This window comes from Balaenoptera physalus (assembly GCF_965194825.1).
Source record: "Balaenoptera physalus genome assembly, chromosome: 17".
Taxonomy (NCBI): Eukaryota; Metazoa; Chordata; class Mammalia; order Artiodactyla; family Balaenopteridae; genus Balaenoptera; species Balaenoptera physalus.
Genome location: NC_138895.1, coordinates 5,228,908 through 5,246,819, shown reverse-complemented (window position 1 = coordinate 5,246,819; position 17,912 = coordinate 5,228,908). Strand labels below are relative to the sequence as shown.

At 45.5% G+C, this 17,912-nt stretch overlaps 1 protein-coding gene across 6 annotated transcripts in view; it reads left to right on the top strand.

Moving 5' to 3' along the window:
• PLAG1 (PLAG1 zinc finger) overlaps positions 1 to 17,912 on the top strand; it is a 51,614-nt gene that overhangs the window by 8,336 nt on the left and 25,366 nt on the right. The window contains exon 2 of one of the 6 annotated variants that reach the window (XR_014255429.1): positions 1,560 to 1,852. The exons of the other annotated variants lie outside the window; for them this stretch is intronic. The gene's annotated coding sequence lies outside the window, so the exon portion shown is untranslated. Of the gene's footprint in view, positions 1 to 1,559; positions 1,853 to 17,912 lie in introns of those variants that run through there. 6 annotated transcript variants of the gene reach the window in all.

The following is a 17,912-nucleotide window of genomic DNA, read 5'->3' as shown; positions in this document are numbered from 1 at the left end:
ACATGGGCAAAATTACTTCAAAAATCATAACATATTCAATTATTATAGTTATTTTTGAAAGAAAAATGGAGATGAATGGTTTAGTATTGCTTTTATCTACATCAGTTGAATATTCATTGTATTTGAATTTTTTAATCATTAAAGCATTTAATACTCTTAGGGATATTTTGGTGTTTTTTTTTTTTACGTAGTGTAACAGTGTTTTCCTTAAAACCCTTTCTTTTTTGGACATTATAACCTAATTAAGACAGTTATTTCAAAACTTTAACTGCTTTTATTTAATAAGAGAATTCCTGTTCCCTAGATCATATTATTCTTAAAAGAAGTTCCTATCTTGAAGCACTCTTAATCTAGCTCAGGTTATCTTTTTAAATCTATACTACATAGAAACTTTTCTTCTTCTAGAGTTAGGCATTTATCGCTATGAACTTACCTCTTAGAACTGCTTTTGCTGCATCCCATCAATTTTAGTATGTTACCTTTCCATTTTCATTTGTCTCAAGGTTTTTTTTTAAAATTTCTCTTTTGATTTCTTCCTTGACCCATTGGTTGCTCAGTAGCATTTTGTTTAATCTACATATTTGTGAATTTTCTGGTTTTCTTCATGTAATTATCTTCTAGTTTCATACCATTGTGGTCAGAAAAGATGCTTGATATGATTTCAGTTCTCTTAAATTTATTGGGACTTGTTTTGTGGCCTAACATATGATCTGTCTTGAAAAATGTTTCATATGTGCTTGAGAAGAATGTGTATTCTGTTGCTTTTGGATGGAATGTTCTGCAAATACCTGTTAATTCTATCTGGTCTAATATATCATTTAAGGCCAGTGTTTCCTTATTGATTTTCTGTCTGGGTGATCAGTCCATTGATGTAAGTTGAGTATTAAAGTTCCCTTCTATTATTGTATTGCTGTCTATTTCTCCCTTTAGGTCCATTAATATTTGCTTTATATATTTAGGTGCTCCTATGTTGGGTACACAAATATTTACAGATGTTATATCTTCTTGTTCAAATAAGCAGCTTAACTTTTAGGGATATTTTAGGAACTAGAAAAAGAGCTCAGGGAACTAGAAAAAGAAAGGAAGGAAACATCAAAGATTAGAGAAAAAATGAAATAGAGACTACAAAGATAATAGAAAAGAGCAATGAAACTAAGAGCTGGTTCTTTGAAAAGATAAATAAAATTGACAACCTTTAGCTAGACTCACCCTGCCCAGAAAAGAGGACTAAGATAAATAAAATAAGAAATGAAACAGTTGGTACAACTAATACCACAGGAATACAAAGCATCATAAGAGACTACTATGAGAGAATGGACTTGAGGACATGGGGAGGGGGAAGGGTAAGCTGGGACGAAGTGAGAGAGTGGCATTGACATATATACACCACCAAATGTAAAATAGGTAGCTAGTGGGAAGCAGCCACATAGCACAGGGAGATCAGCTCGGTGCTTTGTGACCACCTAGATGGGTGGGATAGGGAGGGTGGGAGGGAGACACAAGAAGGAGGGGATAGGGGGATATATGTATACGTATAGCTGACTCACTTTGTTATACAGACAGTTATACCAACAAATGGACAACCTAGAAATGGACAAATTTCTAGAAACATACAATCTACCAAGACTGAATCATGACAAAATAGAAAATCTGAACAGATGGATTACTGGTTAAGGAGATTGAATCAGTAATCAAAACCTCCCAACAATCAAAAGTCCAGGATCAACCAGACACCTTCACTGGTGAATTCTACCAAACATTCAAAGAAGAATTACAGGCATGCCTCATTTTATTGTGCTTTACAGATATTGTGTTTCTTACAAATTAAAGGTTTGTGGCAACCCTGCATCAAGCAAGTCTATTGGTGTCATTTTTCCAACAGTATTCACTTCTGTGTCACATTTTGGTAATTTTCACAATATTTCAAACTTTTTCATTATTATTATATTTGTTATGGTGATCCGTCATCAGTGATCTTTGATGTTACTATTGCAAAAAGATTACAACTCATTGAAGGCTCAGATGACGATTAGCATTGTTTAGCAATAAAGTATTCTTTAATCACATTGTTTATTAAGACACGATTCTATTGCACCCTTAATAGACTACAGTATAATGTAAACATAATTTTTATATGCACTGGGAAAACAAAAAAAAAATCATGTGACTTGCTTTTTGCAATATTTGCTGTATTGCAGTGGTCTGGAACCAGTCCTGCAATATCTCCGAGGTATGCCTGCAATTCCAGTCCTTCTCAAACTCTTCCAAAAAGTAGAAGAGGAGGAAACTCTTCCAAACTCATTTTACAAGGCCAGCATTACCCTGATACCAAAGCCAGACAAGAATGCCATAAGTAAAGAAAATTATAGCCAACCAATATCTCTGATGAACATAGATGCAAAAATCCTCAAAAAAATATTAGCAAACTGAATTCAATGATACCTTAAAAGGACCACATTCCATGATTAAGTGGTATTTATCCCAGGGATGCAAGGATGGTTCAACATCCACAAATCAGTATGATACATCATGTTAACAAAATGAAGGACAGAAATTATATGATCATCTCGACAGATACAGAAAAGGCATTTAACAAAATTCAATATTCATTTATGATTTAAAAAAAAAAAAGCTTTTAACAAATCAGGTATAGAGGAAATATACCTGAACATAATAATGACCATATATGACAAGCTCAGAGCTAACATCATACTTAGTGGTGAAAACCTTTTCCTCTAAGATCAGGAAAAAACAAGGATACCCACTCTCGCCACTTTTATTCAACATAGTATTGGAAGTCCTGCGAGGTCAGTTAGGCAAGAAAAAGACAATTGGCAAGGAAGAAATAAAATTGTCACTACTTGCAGATGACATGATAACTTTATATAGAAAACCCTAAGGACTACTCCCAAAAACTATTAGAACTAATAAATGAATTCAGTAAAGTTGCAGGATACAAAATCATTACAAAAAAAAAATCTATACATTGCATTTCTATATACTAATAATGAACTATCAGAAAGAGAAATTAAGAAAACAATCCCACTTAAAATTGCATTAAAAAAATACCTAGGAATAAATTTAAGGAGGTTGAAAGACCTGTGTGCTGAAAACTATTAAGACAGTGATGAAAGAAATTGAAGAAGGCACAAATAAATGGAAAGATATCCCATGCTCATGGATTGGAAGAATTAATATTGTTAAAATGTCCATATTTATTTGTAGATTATAAAGCAACCTACAGATTCATTGCAATCCCTATCAAAATTCCAAAGGCATTTCTCAGAGGAATAGAACAAACGGTTTTAAAATTTATAAGACGCCATAAAAGACCTGGAATGCCCAGTGGAATCTTGAGAAAGAAGAACGAAGCTGGAGGCCTCACACTTCCTGATTTCAAACTGTACAAAGCTACAGTAAAAGAACAGTATGGTATTGGAATAAAAACAGACACACAGATCCATGAAACAGAACAGAGAGCTCAGAAATAAACCCATGCATTGATGGTCAATTAATACATAACAAAGGAGCCAAGAATATACGGTGGTGAAAGCACAGTCTCTCCAATAACCCATGTTGAGGAAATTGGACAGCCACCTGCAAAAGAATGAGCTTGGATGACTGTTTTACACTACACACAAAAATTAACTCAAAATGGATTAAAGACTCAAACATAAGGCCTGAAATCATAAAACTCCTAGAAGAAAACATAGGCAGTAAGCTCCTTGGCATGGGTCTTGGCAATGATTATTTTAATCTGACACCAAAGGCAAAAGCAACAAAAGCAAAAATCAAGAAGTGGCATGACATCAAACTAAAATCTTATGCACCCCAAAGGAGATCATCAACAGAATTAATAGACAACCTACTGAATGGGAGAAAATATTTACATATCATATATCTGATAAGGGACTAATATTCAAAATATATAAAGAAGTCATACAACTCTAAAGCAAAAAAAACAGTCCGATTAAAAACGGGCAAAAGACATTTTTTCCCAAGAAGACATACAGATGGCCAACAGGCTCGTGAAAAGATGCTCAACATCATTAATTGTCAGGGAAATGCAAATCAAAACTGCAATGAGATATCACCTCACAGCTGTTAGAATGGCTATTCTCAAAAAAATAACTAGAAATAGCAGGTGCTGGCGAGGATATGGAGAAAGGGAGCCCTTGTGCACCCTTGGTGGTGTGAACTGGTGTAGCCACTGTGGAAAACAGTATGGAGGTTCCTCACAAAATTAAAAATAGAAATGTCATATGACGCAACAATTCTACGTCTGGGTGTTTATCCAAAGTAAACAAAAACACTAACTCAAAAAGATATATGCACCCGCATGTTCGTTGCAGCATTATTCACAATAGCCAAGATACGGAAACAATTTGTGTCCATCAGTGGATGAATGGATAAAGAAGATGTGGGGTGTGTGTGTGTGTGTGTGTGTGTGTGTGTGGTAAATATGTATATGAATATTATTCAACCATAAAAAAGAATGAAATCTTGCCATTTGCACCAACATGGATGGACCTTGAGGGTATTACGCTGAGTGAAATAAGTCAGACAGAAAAAGATGTATACCGTGTGATCTGTCTCATATGTGGAATCTAATAAATATATTAATTAATTTTTTAAAAACCCCAAGTTTATAGATACATAGAGCAGATTCGTGGTTGCCAGAGGCAAGGGGTAGGGGGTAGGAGAAATGGATGAACTGTTTTTGGTTTTGTTTTAGTTTAAATGGGAAACAAAAACAAAAAAATATACTAGAGATCCAGTTGGTCTACTTAAACATTGGGTCTGCTGTGACGCTTAAATTTCATCATACCCAGTTCACCTTTTATCAGCCAGTGAAGGAAGAGGAAGAGAAAGCAATTTGTTTTGAGAGAAGTGCAATTGATCATATTCAGAGGCTGACTCACAAGAGCTTTTCTAAAATGCATGATACCTCTGCCAGAATTAAAAGGAATTTCTTAATTAAAACCATAATACCCGTGTGTCTAAGAAGTGTTTTCATAATCAGATTTCAGGCACACTTGTATGCCTGCGCTGGCCATTCCAAGTGTTCTGCTGTTTGCACGTATTTTGCTCTCAGTGCTGCCACCCTGTGTATGGCAGTGCCTCGGTACTGTCTGCACTAATTTTCTGTGGTTTTTTTTTTTTTTTTTTTATTAAGCGATAACGTCCAAAACTACTTCTGGAAAATAAGCATGCATATTACAATAAATTTTAAAGATATTTTAGTATACTGTGCTCTGTGTTTAACGCTGTACTAAACCTAGATTTTTAAAGGTTACACAATTCAGAAGTATGATATTCAACTGCCAAAAACAAAATTTGGGAATTTTTACAGATAAATACCTTTATCTGTTTCATCTGTCACTTCACTAAAGGCGGAATTGGACTAGTATTCTAAATACAGCTTGAAATTAATCAAATATGAAAGCAGAGGGTTTGATCCTTTAAAGATGAGAAATATTATAAGATCTTTTCTCTTAGCCAAGTTTTAGTTAAAAGTTCTTCCTAGTAAAAGCAAAACCAAAAATGAGCACAAAAGAGACTGTTTCTGTTTAAAAGAAAAAGAAACTAAACTTGATTGGTTAAATTATTCCCCGAATCATTAGCCAACATGACTTTTAAATTATATCACCCCAAATATTTTGAGTATTAATACTGTCCGTCAGCCATAAAATACTTCGGCTGGATAGCAATCTCTGTTTTCACCTATATTATCTCACTTAATTTTTACAGCAGTCTTGTGAGATAGGAAGTGCAGGCATAATGTGTATGCAAGGAGCAGTAATGATTTCAGAAACTGGAATTCTGTTGCTTTTTATGAGTAAGTCTTTAGACTGGACAAGCCATAGGAGCTGAATACATTAATTTGCTAGAGTAAAACCTAAATTATCTCCATATTGAAGTTTAAATATTTATTTTAAAAATGGATTTGTTGTAAAAATAAAAATTTCAGTCATAAAGTTGACACTGAGTAACTCAAGTTAGAAAGTGCTTGCATGTCTACTTAATTTTTAAAAGTTATAGATAAGGGGGATAGTTTTTATGAATTTACTACGTTAAGGAGATTTTTAAAGATATAAACCTAAGCTTCCTTTTTTTTAAAAACATAGTAGACTATCTTTTATTTATTTTATTTATTTATTTATTTTCTTTTTGGCTGCCCCGCCCGGCATGTGGGATCTTAGTTCCCCGACCAGGGATCGAACTTGCGCCCCCCTGCATTGGAAGCGCGGAGTCTTAACCACTGGACCACCAGGGAAGTCCCTAAACTTTCTTTTTCAATGATCTTAAATAGGTACAGTTTTACTAATTTTTGCTTTAAAACACATTTATAGCAAAGCCTTCTGATTTCAGAATGAGCATCTCTTTTTGAATAGTTTCAGTTCAGTAAATAATGTAATTCTACATCATGACAACTGAAAATATTGACAGTAAAAATTGTAGGTCTTCAAGGGAGGGGGAGAGGTGGCACTTGAGGTAGGCTTTGAACAAGGCATGAGTGAGGAATAGGCAGAAAGGAGGGCAGACACTCCAGTGAAGTGAATGGTTTCAGCAGGGGTTAGGAGGCAGAAATGCGCTTGTTGTCAGCAGTCTCCAAGAGGACCAGTCTGACTGGAGAGGATGGTTCGTTAGGGAGCAGTGCCACGTAGGACTGGAAAGGTATGCTGCGGCCTGACTGTGAGCCATCTCGCCTGCCAGCCTGAGGAATCTGCGCTCTGGGCCTTAGGAAGGCACTGCAGCTTTTTGAGCAGGGGAGGGTGTTAGGAAAATGAAGTCGATTCAGAATCCAGAATGAATCGAGGCCACGGGTGTGAGACTAGAGTTACAAAAATGTTAGTATCATCCGGACTTGAGGTGGTGGTCCACTGCTGGGGGGATGACTCAGATCTCTCTCGCTAAGCCCATTCTCACTAGCAAGTTCCAGACCCTGATTTTCAAGGGCCTCTTGGACATAACCACCAGGCATGGGCAACCGGCATCTCAAACTCAGCATCCCTACTACTAGCAACTCAGACTTCAGTCCTTTTCTGAACGGCCCTACCATTCTTTCCGGCCCCTGGTCAGGAAACCATCTTTTCCGCGTTGAGTTGGAACTTCTGTTGTAGGCTTGGTACTTCTGTCGTAGAGACACAAAATGAAGTGGACACGTAGGGGGAGGAGTCGTTAATGCCAGTGGGAGGATTCAGTTGGCACGGAGGTGGTCCTGGAGCAGGGAGTCGGGTTGCGGGGGGGAGACAGCCGAGCATGAGGGGAGGATGAGGGTGCCGGCCTGCAGTGCACGCTGGGTGGTCCCCTGTAACTGGGGCCCAGCGTGTCGTGAGTGAAAAGAACGCTGGTAGATGAGGTGGAAAGGGAGGCTGGGGTCAGGCTGGACCAGATCTTCGCTGTTGAGAGATCGACCCCTGAGGGTCAGAGCTGGGTCTGTAGTGATGTGAAGCCACTCTCTTCGCTGGGCCTCCGTTCTCATCCCTTCACTCAGCCCTCCCATCACCGATTCCCAGCACCTAACGTTCTCCTGAGCTCCCCTCCTCAGCCCTCCCCCCAGGTCACAGAGGAGCTCCCTGCCTGGGGCCTCCTTAACTCTGGCTCTGAACTGGTGGCCTTCGGCCTTGGGAGAGCTGGTCTAGCGGGGGGCTGGGCCCCTCGCCTCGTTCCTGCCCCCGCCCCTCCCATCCTGGGGTTTCCACCTACACGGTGCGTTCAACCCTTCTTCCCCAGGCAGAAACAATATCCTAGAAGCCCTCTGCCGTCTTCACAGCCCCTCTTGAGTCGTCCTTCCGTCGCTGCCGGGCTCCCTGGAAGAGTGGTCTCTGCTGTCCGTTCCCGTCACCGCTTCCTCCGTGAGCCGTCCTGCCCCGCCGGTTGGAGGCTGTGTGTGGAGGGAGCATCCATGAGTAGCCCCCGGGTAGCACAGCCAGTGGCACCTGTTCCTTTTTGTCCCCCCTCGGCCCTCCTGCAGCAGGAGACGCGTCGTGCTCTCCTCCCCTCCTGCTCCTCCGGCAGCTTGGACGGTGCCCACTCTTCCCCGGCCGGCCCAAGTCACCGGCATTTCTGCGGTCCCCGGGCTCCCCTGGGCCACCTCTCCTCCCTCCGTGTCCACTCGTCCGCACCAGCGTCCGCTCCTGCGGCGCCCGCCCCGGCAGCCGGGTGGGGACAGCCTCGGCCTTCTCCCTGTCCCGGGACCTCCAGGCCTGGGACATCTCCACGTCCACGCCCGTGTACAAGACACTTCCTCCGTCTCCTCCCGAGTCAGCAGATTGACAGGCCAGGTACTGTGCCAGACTCTGAGCCAGCTGCCCCCCACCCTGTGCCTGGGCCCTTGCGGCGCGTACACACAGACCCCCTGTCTGCCACCAGCAGGCCAGCTTTGTAGTGGGTCTGCAGAGACAAGTGCACGTACCCCCGAGAAGGACAGACGACAGACTGGGGGGAGGATGCGGACACACCCGGAACTGGGGTAGACCCAGAATCCCAGAGAGAGACACACACACAGAGCCACAGGGGTCAAGGGGAGACGCGTACACCGGGGCTGCTGTATCTGTCTGTCTATAAATTATCGTTTGTGCTTCTGGAGAGACGGAGGGAGGAGCGAGCACAGCAGCTCCGGCCCAGGGAGGGGACAGACGCACAGCAGGGAGACATCCGTGCTCCCACGGGGTGGGCTGGGGGGAGACTGGTGATGCAGTGACACGCATCCAGAAGGTGGAAGATGGGGGAGAGAGACACCCAGAAAGGGGGGTCAGTAGACAGACCAGGAAGGGGTGGGTCACTCACCTTGGGGGGATGAAAGGGAGACACACGCACACAGGCAGGAGGCGGGAGAGTTACACTCACACCAGGATGTGAAGGGAGACTCACCCTCATACGCAGGAGGAGCTGGACACCCACAGAGGCACCCGGAGCCTGGGAGACACGCGTACACACACCCTGCAGGAGACAGACAGATGCCCAGAGAGGAGAGAGGGACACACGCGTACCCAGAGCGGGAGAGCGGAGCGTGCGCACACCCGGGGCGGGAGAGACGTGTCTACGCCCCCCGTTGGGAAAGCAAGACATGCAAAAGGGAGTTGGCACGTGACGCACGTGCAGACACGTGCGGGCGCACGTAGAGATGGTGTGCGGAGAGGCGCACAGACAGCCGCCGAGGAAGAGCACGTGCACGCACACACGCCAGGAGGGGGGGGCAGACGCGAAGGGGGCGCACACAGCCCCCCCGAGTCACGGAGACACGCAGCTCACCCGCGCCTCCCGTGGCCGCGCTCGCACCCGGGGCCCGGGTCGGGGGTGACGTGTTCTGACGCCCCCTGGGTTTTCCCGGAGAGACTCTGAGCGGACGTTATCACTTGACCTCTGTGCGGAGCTCACACGCCAGGCCGCCCTCAGGTCCCAGCTCCACACGGAAGGCCAGACTTTAGTGCCCTTAACCTCAGTAAAGGACTAACCGCTGCCATACGTTCCCATCCAAGTTGCATTTCTCCGAGGGTAACGTGCGTGTCATCGCAGACGTCTCCCGGGTCCGGGAGTAGGATCGCCATGGCTGTGGCCGGGACTCTAGCCCGGGCCCCGGGCCCCTGCCCCTCCCGGGCCCCTGCTCGCTACCGGCTGCCGGCCCTGGCGCACAGCTGGCTGGGACTTGCAGTGGCGGGTGTCCTTGTCGCCCATTCGTGGAACTAGGTCTTATTTGTCATGAAATCGCCCCTCACCTCTGCCCAGCGAGCGCGCGGGAAGCCTCGGGAGATGCCAGCTCCTGGGCTGAAACAGTCAAAGCGGAGTCTCAGGCCCCGGCTTCCCACCCGCCCATCGCTCCTCGGGGTCGCCCCTCCCGGCTCGACTCCTGTCCCCACCGCGAGCCAGGCCCCCCTCACCTCCCCAGCGGGCCTCGCCCGCCACCTGCCTCCCTGTGCTGCTCCCATCTCATCACGGGGTCCAGGGAGCCTGGAAGCTTCTGTGGGAGTCCCGTGGAGAGCCAGGTGGGGAACTCGGAACGGCAGCATCACCGGGCGTTACCAAGCGCGCCCTCCGCGCTTCCAGCCAGCGCGCTCACACCTGGCCACTCCTTCCAGCCTCATCACAAGGCCGCAGATGGGTGCTGAGCTCCTCCGAGTTCCAGGAGGGAGAAACGGAGGCTCAGAGGAGTAACCAAGTACAAGTAGTAAATGAGAGGATGCACGGAAAAGACTCAGCATAGGACCTGCTTCATATACGTGCTCAAACGGTTCTCATTGTCTGTCAGCCCTGTCGACTCAGTTCTGCGAAATTCTACCTGACAGTGGTAACAGCGATAATAGTTTCTCTCATAGAACCAGGACCTCTCAGAGTCTAATAGTCTAGTAATAGACAAGTATTAATTTATTGCATGATTCATGTTTTCCTTTTATTTATATCCCACTGTAATGTTTGATAGAATAGGAATACCTATTATTTTATGTTCTAATTAATACTAACCTATTAATAGCTAATAGTCTAATAGAGAGCTAATTAGAATTTATAATAGGCATTAGGTAACTTTGCCCAGGTTCACTGAGAAGATTGAGTCTATGGGGCTTGCCTGTCAGCAGCCTGTTCCCTGACCACCAACCCCCCCTGCCCCCTCATCCCCGCTTTTCTTGGCTGCCGAGCAGCTGTGCTCTCCTGCCCAGGGCTCACCATCTCTTTTCCTGTCCCACTGAGCATGGAAACGTGTTCACCCCACTGGCTCTTTTGCTCCGGCCAGTGGAGATGTGCAGGATTCTCCAGACCAAGCAGTTGGAAGCTGGGCTCTGCCACCTCCATCCATCCCGCCGTCCTTTCTCCTGCAGACCTTCGTGCCTTCACCTCCTTTCCCAAACCTCGCCACTTCGGGCTTCCACGTGCGTGAGCACGTCTGTGCACACGCACCACACACACCCACCCCATCGCCAAGCCCGGCAGGTGCTCCCCCCGGTGCTGTGACTCGGGGCCCTTCCCCTCTGGGGCGCCTGCCGCCTTCGGGCCACTGTGTCCAGCCCCCTCCCGGCCCAACACAGTTCTCAGATCTTGCTAGACTGATTTGTCCTCTACCCTCATTACAGTTAAAAATGACTCAGTCATTGTATGCTAAACGATTGTTTGAAAGCCTGAATGTTGAAAACCCTCTCCCAGAATATTTATTTCTAGAAAATAATTTACATAGTTGAAAGGCCATGACTAATAAAGGTATTTGTTCCTGTTACTTTTACATCCTCTCAAACTCCGAGCAGTAATTGCCTGGCTTCAGTAGAGTGTGTAGGACGGTTGGCTGGCCTGTGACCCTGTGTCAGGATTTCAGAAACGATCTCATGAACTCCGTCCTTCACAGAAATTGTGAGAGTCGGAAACTGCGTGTAAATCATTTCTGACTTCGTCATCATCAGCCAGGTTTTATTAAGCACCCACAGAGTTTGTAGTATATCACATATAGGTTTACTGTGGAGGTTAAGTTTAGTGCTGCCTTTAGAGATTTTTTTGTAAAAGTTCTTATTATAGAGTATTTCAAAAATACTGAAAAATCAAAAGTGGAGAGAACAGTAGAATGCATCCTCACCTACCCATAATCAGTTTCAGCAGTTATCACCTCAGTGACTAGGTCCTCCTACCCACACCCACCCCTTCTCCTGCCCTCTAATTTAATACAAAATTATTTCATATCACTTGTATATTTTTGGTATGTATTTCCAAAACGTACAGACTCTTTTTAAAGATATAATCACAATACAACTGTCACACCCCAAAAGAACAATAATGCCTTCATATCATCAAATATCTAGTTAGTGTTCAAATCTCCACAGTTGTCTCTTAGGTTTTTTTTTTTTTTTTAACAATTTGCATGATTCAAATGCAATAAGCCTGTTTATATAGTCAGTTGACATATCTCTCAAGTCTATTTTGACCTACAGGTTACCTGTTCCCTTCTCCCCACCTCTTAAAATTTCCTTGTTGAAGAAGTGGGTTTTTCAGTCTGGTTTGGTTTTGGTTTTGTCCTGTAGAGTTTCCCACAAGTCTGGATTTTGCTAATTGCATCCCTGTTGGGTTACTCGACGTGCTTCTGTGGCCCCTCATTTTGTGTAAGAATCAGGTTCTGCTTTTTGCCTCCAAACACGTTGAAGTCTCCTAGAAAGAAAAGTGGGGAAGCTGGAATGCGGAAGGAGTAAATTTTGAATGAAGTGCTACAAGCAATAAGAATGACATTGATATATGTGTGGTAAATCTAGATATGTGATCCCTTATTTCTGGTGGAGTATTGATGTTCACATCATCAAAAATTATGTTCAATACTAACAGGTATTTCCTTCTGGTATTTTTTTTTCTTTCAACCTGTGTAATACTTTTGTAAACTGAATTGGGATCTTCCTTGTTTTGTATCCTAACACTGTATAAGGGTTATTTCCCGTGTACTTTTATGTTACTCCTACATATTGCTCAGAAGCTGGACTCCTTTGAATGAGCACCTTTGAATTCAAAGCATCCTTTGAATAAGCACCACATTTACTTAGTCGTCCCTGTGGTCGGCCAGGTAGCTTATTCCTAGTCTTCACATAATGCAGTGATGGATGGTCTTGTGCATAAATCATTATGTGCATCTCAGGTTATTTTCTTCAGATAAATTCTTAGGTATGAATGAGTGGAGAAAATGATAAGTGCCGTCTTTTACTCGGCAGTCGTGTGGCCAGTTTGACTTCTGGAAGTCGCCATGGGAGTGCCCATTTCCTTAGCCCTCCCCGGCGTGGCCGTGACCACCGTCCATGCTTTTTTATTTCTCTCGTGTGTATTTATCTTTCATATCTTTCCCCCACTTAGCAGTCCCCTCTTGCCGCCATCATTAATTTGCCTTTGACACCTGAGGCTGCTAATCTTCCCTGGGCCAAAAATCTCAGCAACCCAACCTGCTGTGGTTTTGCCTGAGAGATTGGCCCTGAGTGAGGGCAGGCACAGCGCCCACCTCCGTTATGAAGTGTGTGATGTGTGTGCATGTGGAACAATCACTTTGGCTGTTCAGAACCTGTGTTCCCCCTTTCTCTTTCTCCCCCTCTGTTTTAGGTCATGGATGTTGCAGCTTAAATGAAAGATCACTGTGTATTAATACTACAAGTTCATGTTAAGCTGAGGGGGGAGAAACTCACCTGCCAAACTCTGAATCAATCGGAATTTGCAAAACACATAAATTAAGGGAGTAATTATTCACATTACCCGACAATTCCTTTTCTAAAAAATAAGGATTCAGATTGGCACCTCTTTTGGTACCTTTCACCATTTAACTACGTGGGGGGACGTCAGTTAGAAGTCTGAAGTCTTAGAAACATTCAAACGTCCTAATCAAGATGCTCTGAAATTACAGTACATCCGAAGAATACCTCCCATTTGTATAACGCTCTGCCACGTGTCATTGGCCCTTGAACCGCTGGCCTCTGCGACCAGATGACTCAACGGCGGCGGCACGTGAGTGCAGAGTCGTCCTGAAGCGGCAGCGGAGTCCCGGGCCTGCCGCGCCGTGACTTGGTGACGCAGCGCGGCCACTGCCAGCCCTGCCCCGGGAATGTCCCTCCCTCCCCGGGTCCCGCCCCCCAGCACCAAACTGCCGGAGGTCCTCGGGCACAGCAGTCTGGTTTCCTGTGGCCGTGCTCATGTTGGCGGGTTCTCCTCACGGTTCTAAAGGAATCGGTCAGTTTGGGACTGATGGACGTGGCCTGGGGCTCTTCCGTGGCAGAGGACTTGGTAAGTCCACACGGAGGCAGAACCACACAGGGGAGACTGAGGGCCAGCATCATCTCCAGAAACAACTTCAACAAAACCTGCACTGGAATGTTTTGAAATGCCATGTCCTCTGCTGGCTGGTCCTCGGGGACGTTCTCACCTCCTTTGCCCACGTGGCCGGCGCCCGCTCCTCCTTGCAGACTGTGCCCCGGGGGTCCCCCCTTCATGCAGCGGCCCTAGTTTCTGTCCTCTCTGTCCTCTGCCTGCACCCGGGTGTCCTGGTCCGGCGTCTGCACACACGCCGTCCTCCTGTGTATTCTTGTGCTGTGGGTGCCATCCTCTCTCATCCGTTGTTCTTTTACTCTCAGCCTTTCCTTCTCTACCTGGTCCTTCCTTTCAGCACTTAACGCATCAAGCCTCTGCTGTTGTAAAAACAAGCAACACGTGGTGACAGAAGGCTCTCTTTTTCTACCCCTCGCCCTCCAGCTGATGCCATTTCTCCAAAGAGCAATGCGTGCTGGGAGCCTCGGATTTCTCAGGTTCAGCTGATTCCTCAACCTCAGTGATCCATCCCGGTTCCTCCATCCCCTGAGATAGTTCTTCCCAAGATTACTAAAAGCCTGCGTATCACTCAAGCAAAAGGGAGTAGGAGGTAGTCCTTACCTTGACCACTGTCTGCATGAATCACTCTCTTCCTGGTTTTTCCTCCTGTTCAAGGATGTTCCCTCTGCAGGCCACCCTCTTCCATCCGTCCTGTAAAGGAGGAGTCCCTCCTCAAAGCCCTGTGTGTTGTCAGTGGCCTTCCTGCTGGGCCTCCCCTCTGCCCTCACCTGCCCTCCGGAGCCTTTGCTGCTTCTCCCTTGTCTGACAGATAAGCTGCCATTCAAGGTCTTCGCCTGATTGGCTGTTTCTTAACATGGATAGTGTAGCCCTTACTGAGTGCTGGTCACTGCGGTACGTGCTCTACACACGACATCACTTATTCCCCATAACAACCCTGTAGGGTTTAATTTTCTCACTTTTCAGCCGAGGAAACCCAAGCTGGGAAATGGTAAGTCATTCACCCAAGGGCTGGTTCCCTCGACCCCGTAATCACAAGCCTGCCTTTCCCTTGCCTACTCGGCTCCCTAAAGCGGAGGCCCTTCCTAACCTCCTGGTCTCCTGCTAGCCTTGCCTTTCCCTACGGTACCACTGGCTCCAGGCAAGAAGGCAGTGACTGCGCCTCCCATCGCCCCTGCTCCCCCAGGCGGGGCGCTGTCCTCTGTCCTGCTGCTTCCTCCTCGGGGCCACACTCCACAGGCCCACACCTCTCACCTCTCTCACCCCCAGTTTTTTCTTTTTAGAGACATTATTTTTTTTACATTTTAAAAACAATTTTTATTGGAGTATAGTTGATGTACAATGTTGTGATAGTTTCTGCTGTACAGCAAAGTGAATCAGTTCTACATATACACACAGCCACTCTCTTTCAGATTCTTTTCCCATATAGGTCATTACAGAGTGTTGAGTAGAGTTCCCTGTGCTCTGCCGTAGGTCCCTATTAGTTGTCTAGTTTGTATACAGTAGTGCGTATTTATCGGTAAGTGTGGTCGGACATCCCATTCCCCCCTCTGTGCAGGTGGGGGGACTGCCCTCCTCTCTGGAGGAAGACGAGCTTCTAGGCATGACCACCAGGTGGCACAGTGACTGCAGCATCCTGGTGTCGGTGAGCTTGGGCCAAGCCAAGAAAGACAGCAGGTGCTCTTGACTGCTGGGCCCCGGGGGAGACCCAAGAGAGTTTTCAGATTTAAAGCATTCAGCCTATTCCTCGTCATTCACAAAGGGAGTCAAGGAGGGTGGACCCCTGTGTTCCTTCACAGGTCCATGTGACCAGCAGGAGGGAAGGCTTCCCTCCTTCCCTTCTTCTCTTCCTCCTTCTATTCGTTCAGCAAATATTTGAGCACCTCCTTTGTGCATCCACTGTTCTAGGTAGGAGGGATATGGAAACAGATAAGAAAAGGCAAGATCTCAGCTCCGAGGGTGCCTACCCTGCAGCCTTCGCCGGGACCCCATAGAAGATACTGGAGACAGAACCAGGAGTGTCTTTGCTGTTTTTGTCACCCCCAAAGCCCCTTTTTCCCCTTGCCTCTGGCATGGATTGACCCCTAGTTTTATATTATCCAAATGGGTTTCAGTTTAAAAAGCAAAAGGACCACCAGTCAGTGTACTGTTGTGACTAATTTTGTTTTCTTCATGATTTTCTTTGGCCACTTGTGACCCTACTTCTCAGTTATCCCACTTAATCAAGAATTGACTGTGTTCTCTTTACAGTTAAAGATATTAAGGTTCAGAAAGGCCACAAGGCATGTTAACGTTGCATAGGTTAATACACGAAGAAATACATACTCAGGTCTCTGTATCATCACTCCATCATGATCAGGAACAGTGCCAGTGAAGTTTTTGGTTATTTTAATTTATTGAAGTATAGTTGATTTACAGTGTTGTGTACATTTCTGCTGGACGGTAAAGTGATTCAGTTATACACGTATATATTCTTTCCATATTCTTTTCCATTACGGTTCATTATATGATATTGAATAGAGTTCCCTGTGCTCTACAGTAGGACCTTGTTGTTTATCCATCCTGTATATCATAGTTTGCATCTGCTAATCCAAAACTCCCACTCCATCAATGCCAGTAAAGTTTTTAAAAATAAAAGAAAACAGGCAAGTCCAGGGTTGTGACAGGTACCTGTAGATAAATTTGGCAAACACTGCATTTTTGCTGGAGGGAGCTTGACAAGGTGGGCCCAATGTAAATTACTGAGTTAAAATTACATCTAGTGTTTAGAAACATTTCCTCTGCACGGGATGAGCAAGAGTGTGAGAGGAATGCACGTATGATCACTTAGAAACCTCAGAGATCAGGAGTTGCTTGTTTGAAGCTCGGGGAAGTTCCTGTCTGCTGGAGCAGCCCCCTTGGTGGGGTCAGCCTTCCTTGAGTACATGTGGACCGCCATCTCCTCCCGTGCCTTCCCTCCCTTCCTAATCCCTCCACCCGCCTGGCTCTGCAGCACGGCATTCAGTTCCCAATCCCTTGCCCACCCTGCTTCGGTTTCAGCAGGACGAGGGGAGGGGACGAATTCGAGATGCCATGTGACAGGGACATTCCCACGCTGCAGCATTCACAGTGTGGAATTTTGGTTTACTATGTACTTTGATAAAGTAGCTGTTTTCTCTGATTTTTAGTAATCGTCATATTTCCACAGGTGCGTGAGGATCTTTGACCACAATTCAGCCACAAGCAGGGGTCAGTCCATCCCCGGAAGGTCAGCAGTCACATATTCCCTGAATTACCATTCAACACAACTCGCAAAGTGACTGCTGGCCCCATGCAGATTGGTTTTGTTTATCAGTGATACGGGATTATCTGTGCCCATGACCACCATGAGATTTAAGCTACACCCCACCTCTCTCACAGAGACAAGACGATCAAAAGTACACTGCTTCACCAAATATCAGTTTTCATATGAATCTCACATCACATGTGCCGGGATAGTTTTCTTCATTTGGAGTCCTGCACTTGTCTGTCCTTCAACGATTCTGTTGGCTGTGATTCTATGTAGGAGCCTGTGCCAGAAAAGAAAAGAAAAAAAAAAAAAGAACCCTTATTTTCAAGTGCACATCTGGTCGTTTGGGGGCAGCACTAACTCCTGAGTCACCCACTGAATAGGAGAGTTTTGCATTTTGAGCCCTCAGAGCCCTGCTAGAGACCTCAGGTACGTCCCCTCGGTGAATTCTCATAGGACCGCACGGCGTTCGTTCCCATCCTGCAGAGACACTAAATTGTCCAAAATTACACTTAGGTAAGGGTCCGGCAGGATTCAAACCCAGTTCTGATTCTCAAAAAGCAGGTCCTTTGCCTCTGTGCCACTGTTCCCCATACTCTGGGCTCTGGACCATGTAAGGCCTCACACTGATGGGTTTACAATCCCTTTTTGTTAATTAGCTATCAGCAAACACTGCAAAGGCCAAAGTGAGTTTATAATTGAGGAAGGTCGCATTTCTTTTTTTTCTCTTTTAACTTTTATTTTATGTGGGAGTACAGCCGATTACCAATGGTGTGATAGTTTCAGGTGTACAGCAAGCAACTCAGCCATACATATACATGTTTCCATTCTCCCCCAAACTCCCCTCCCATCCAGGCTGCCACATAACATTGAGCAG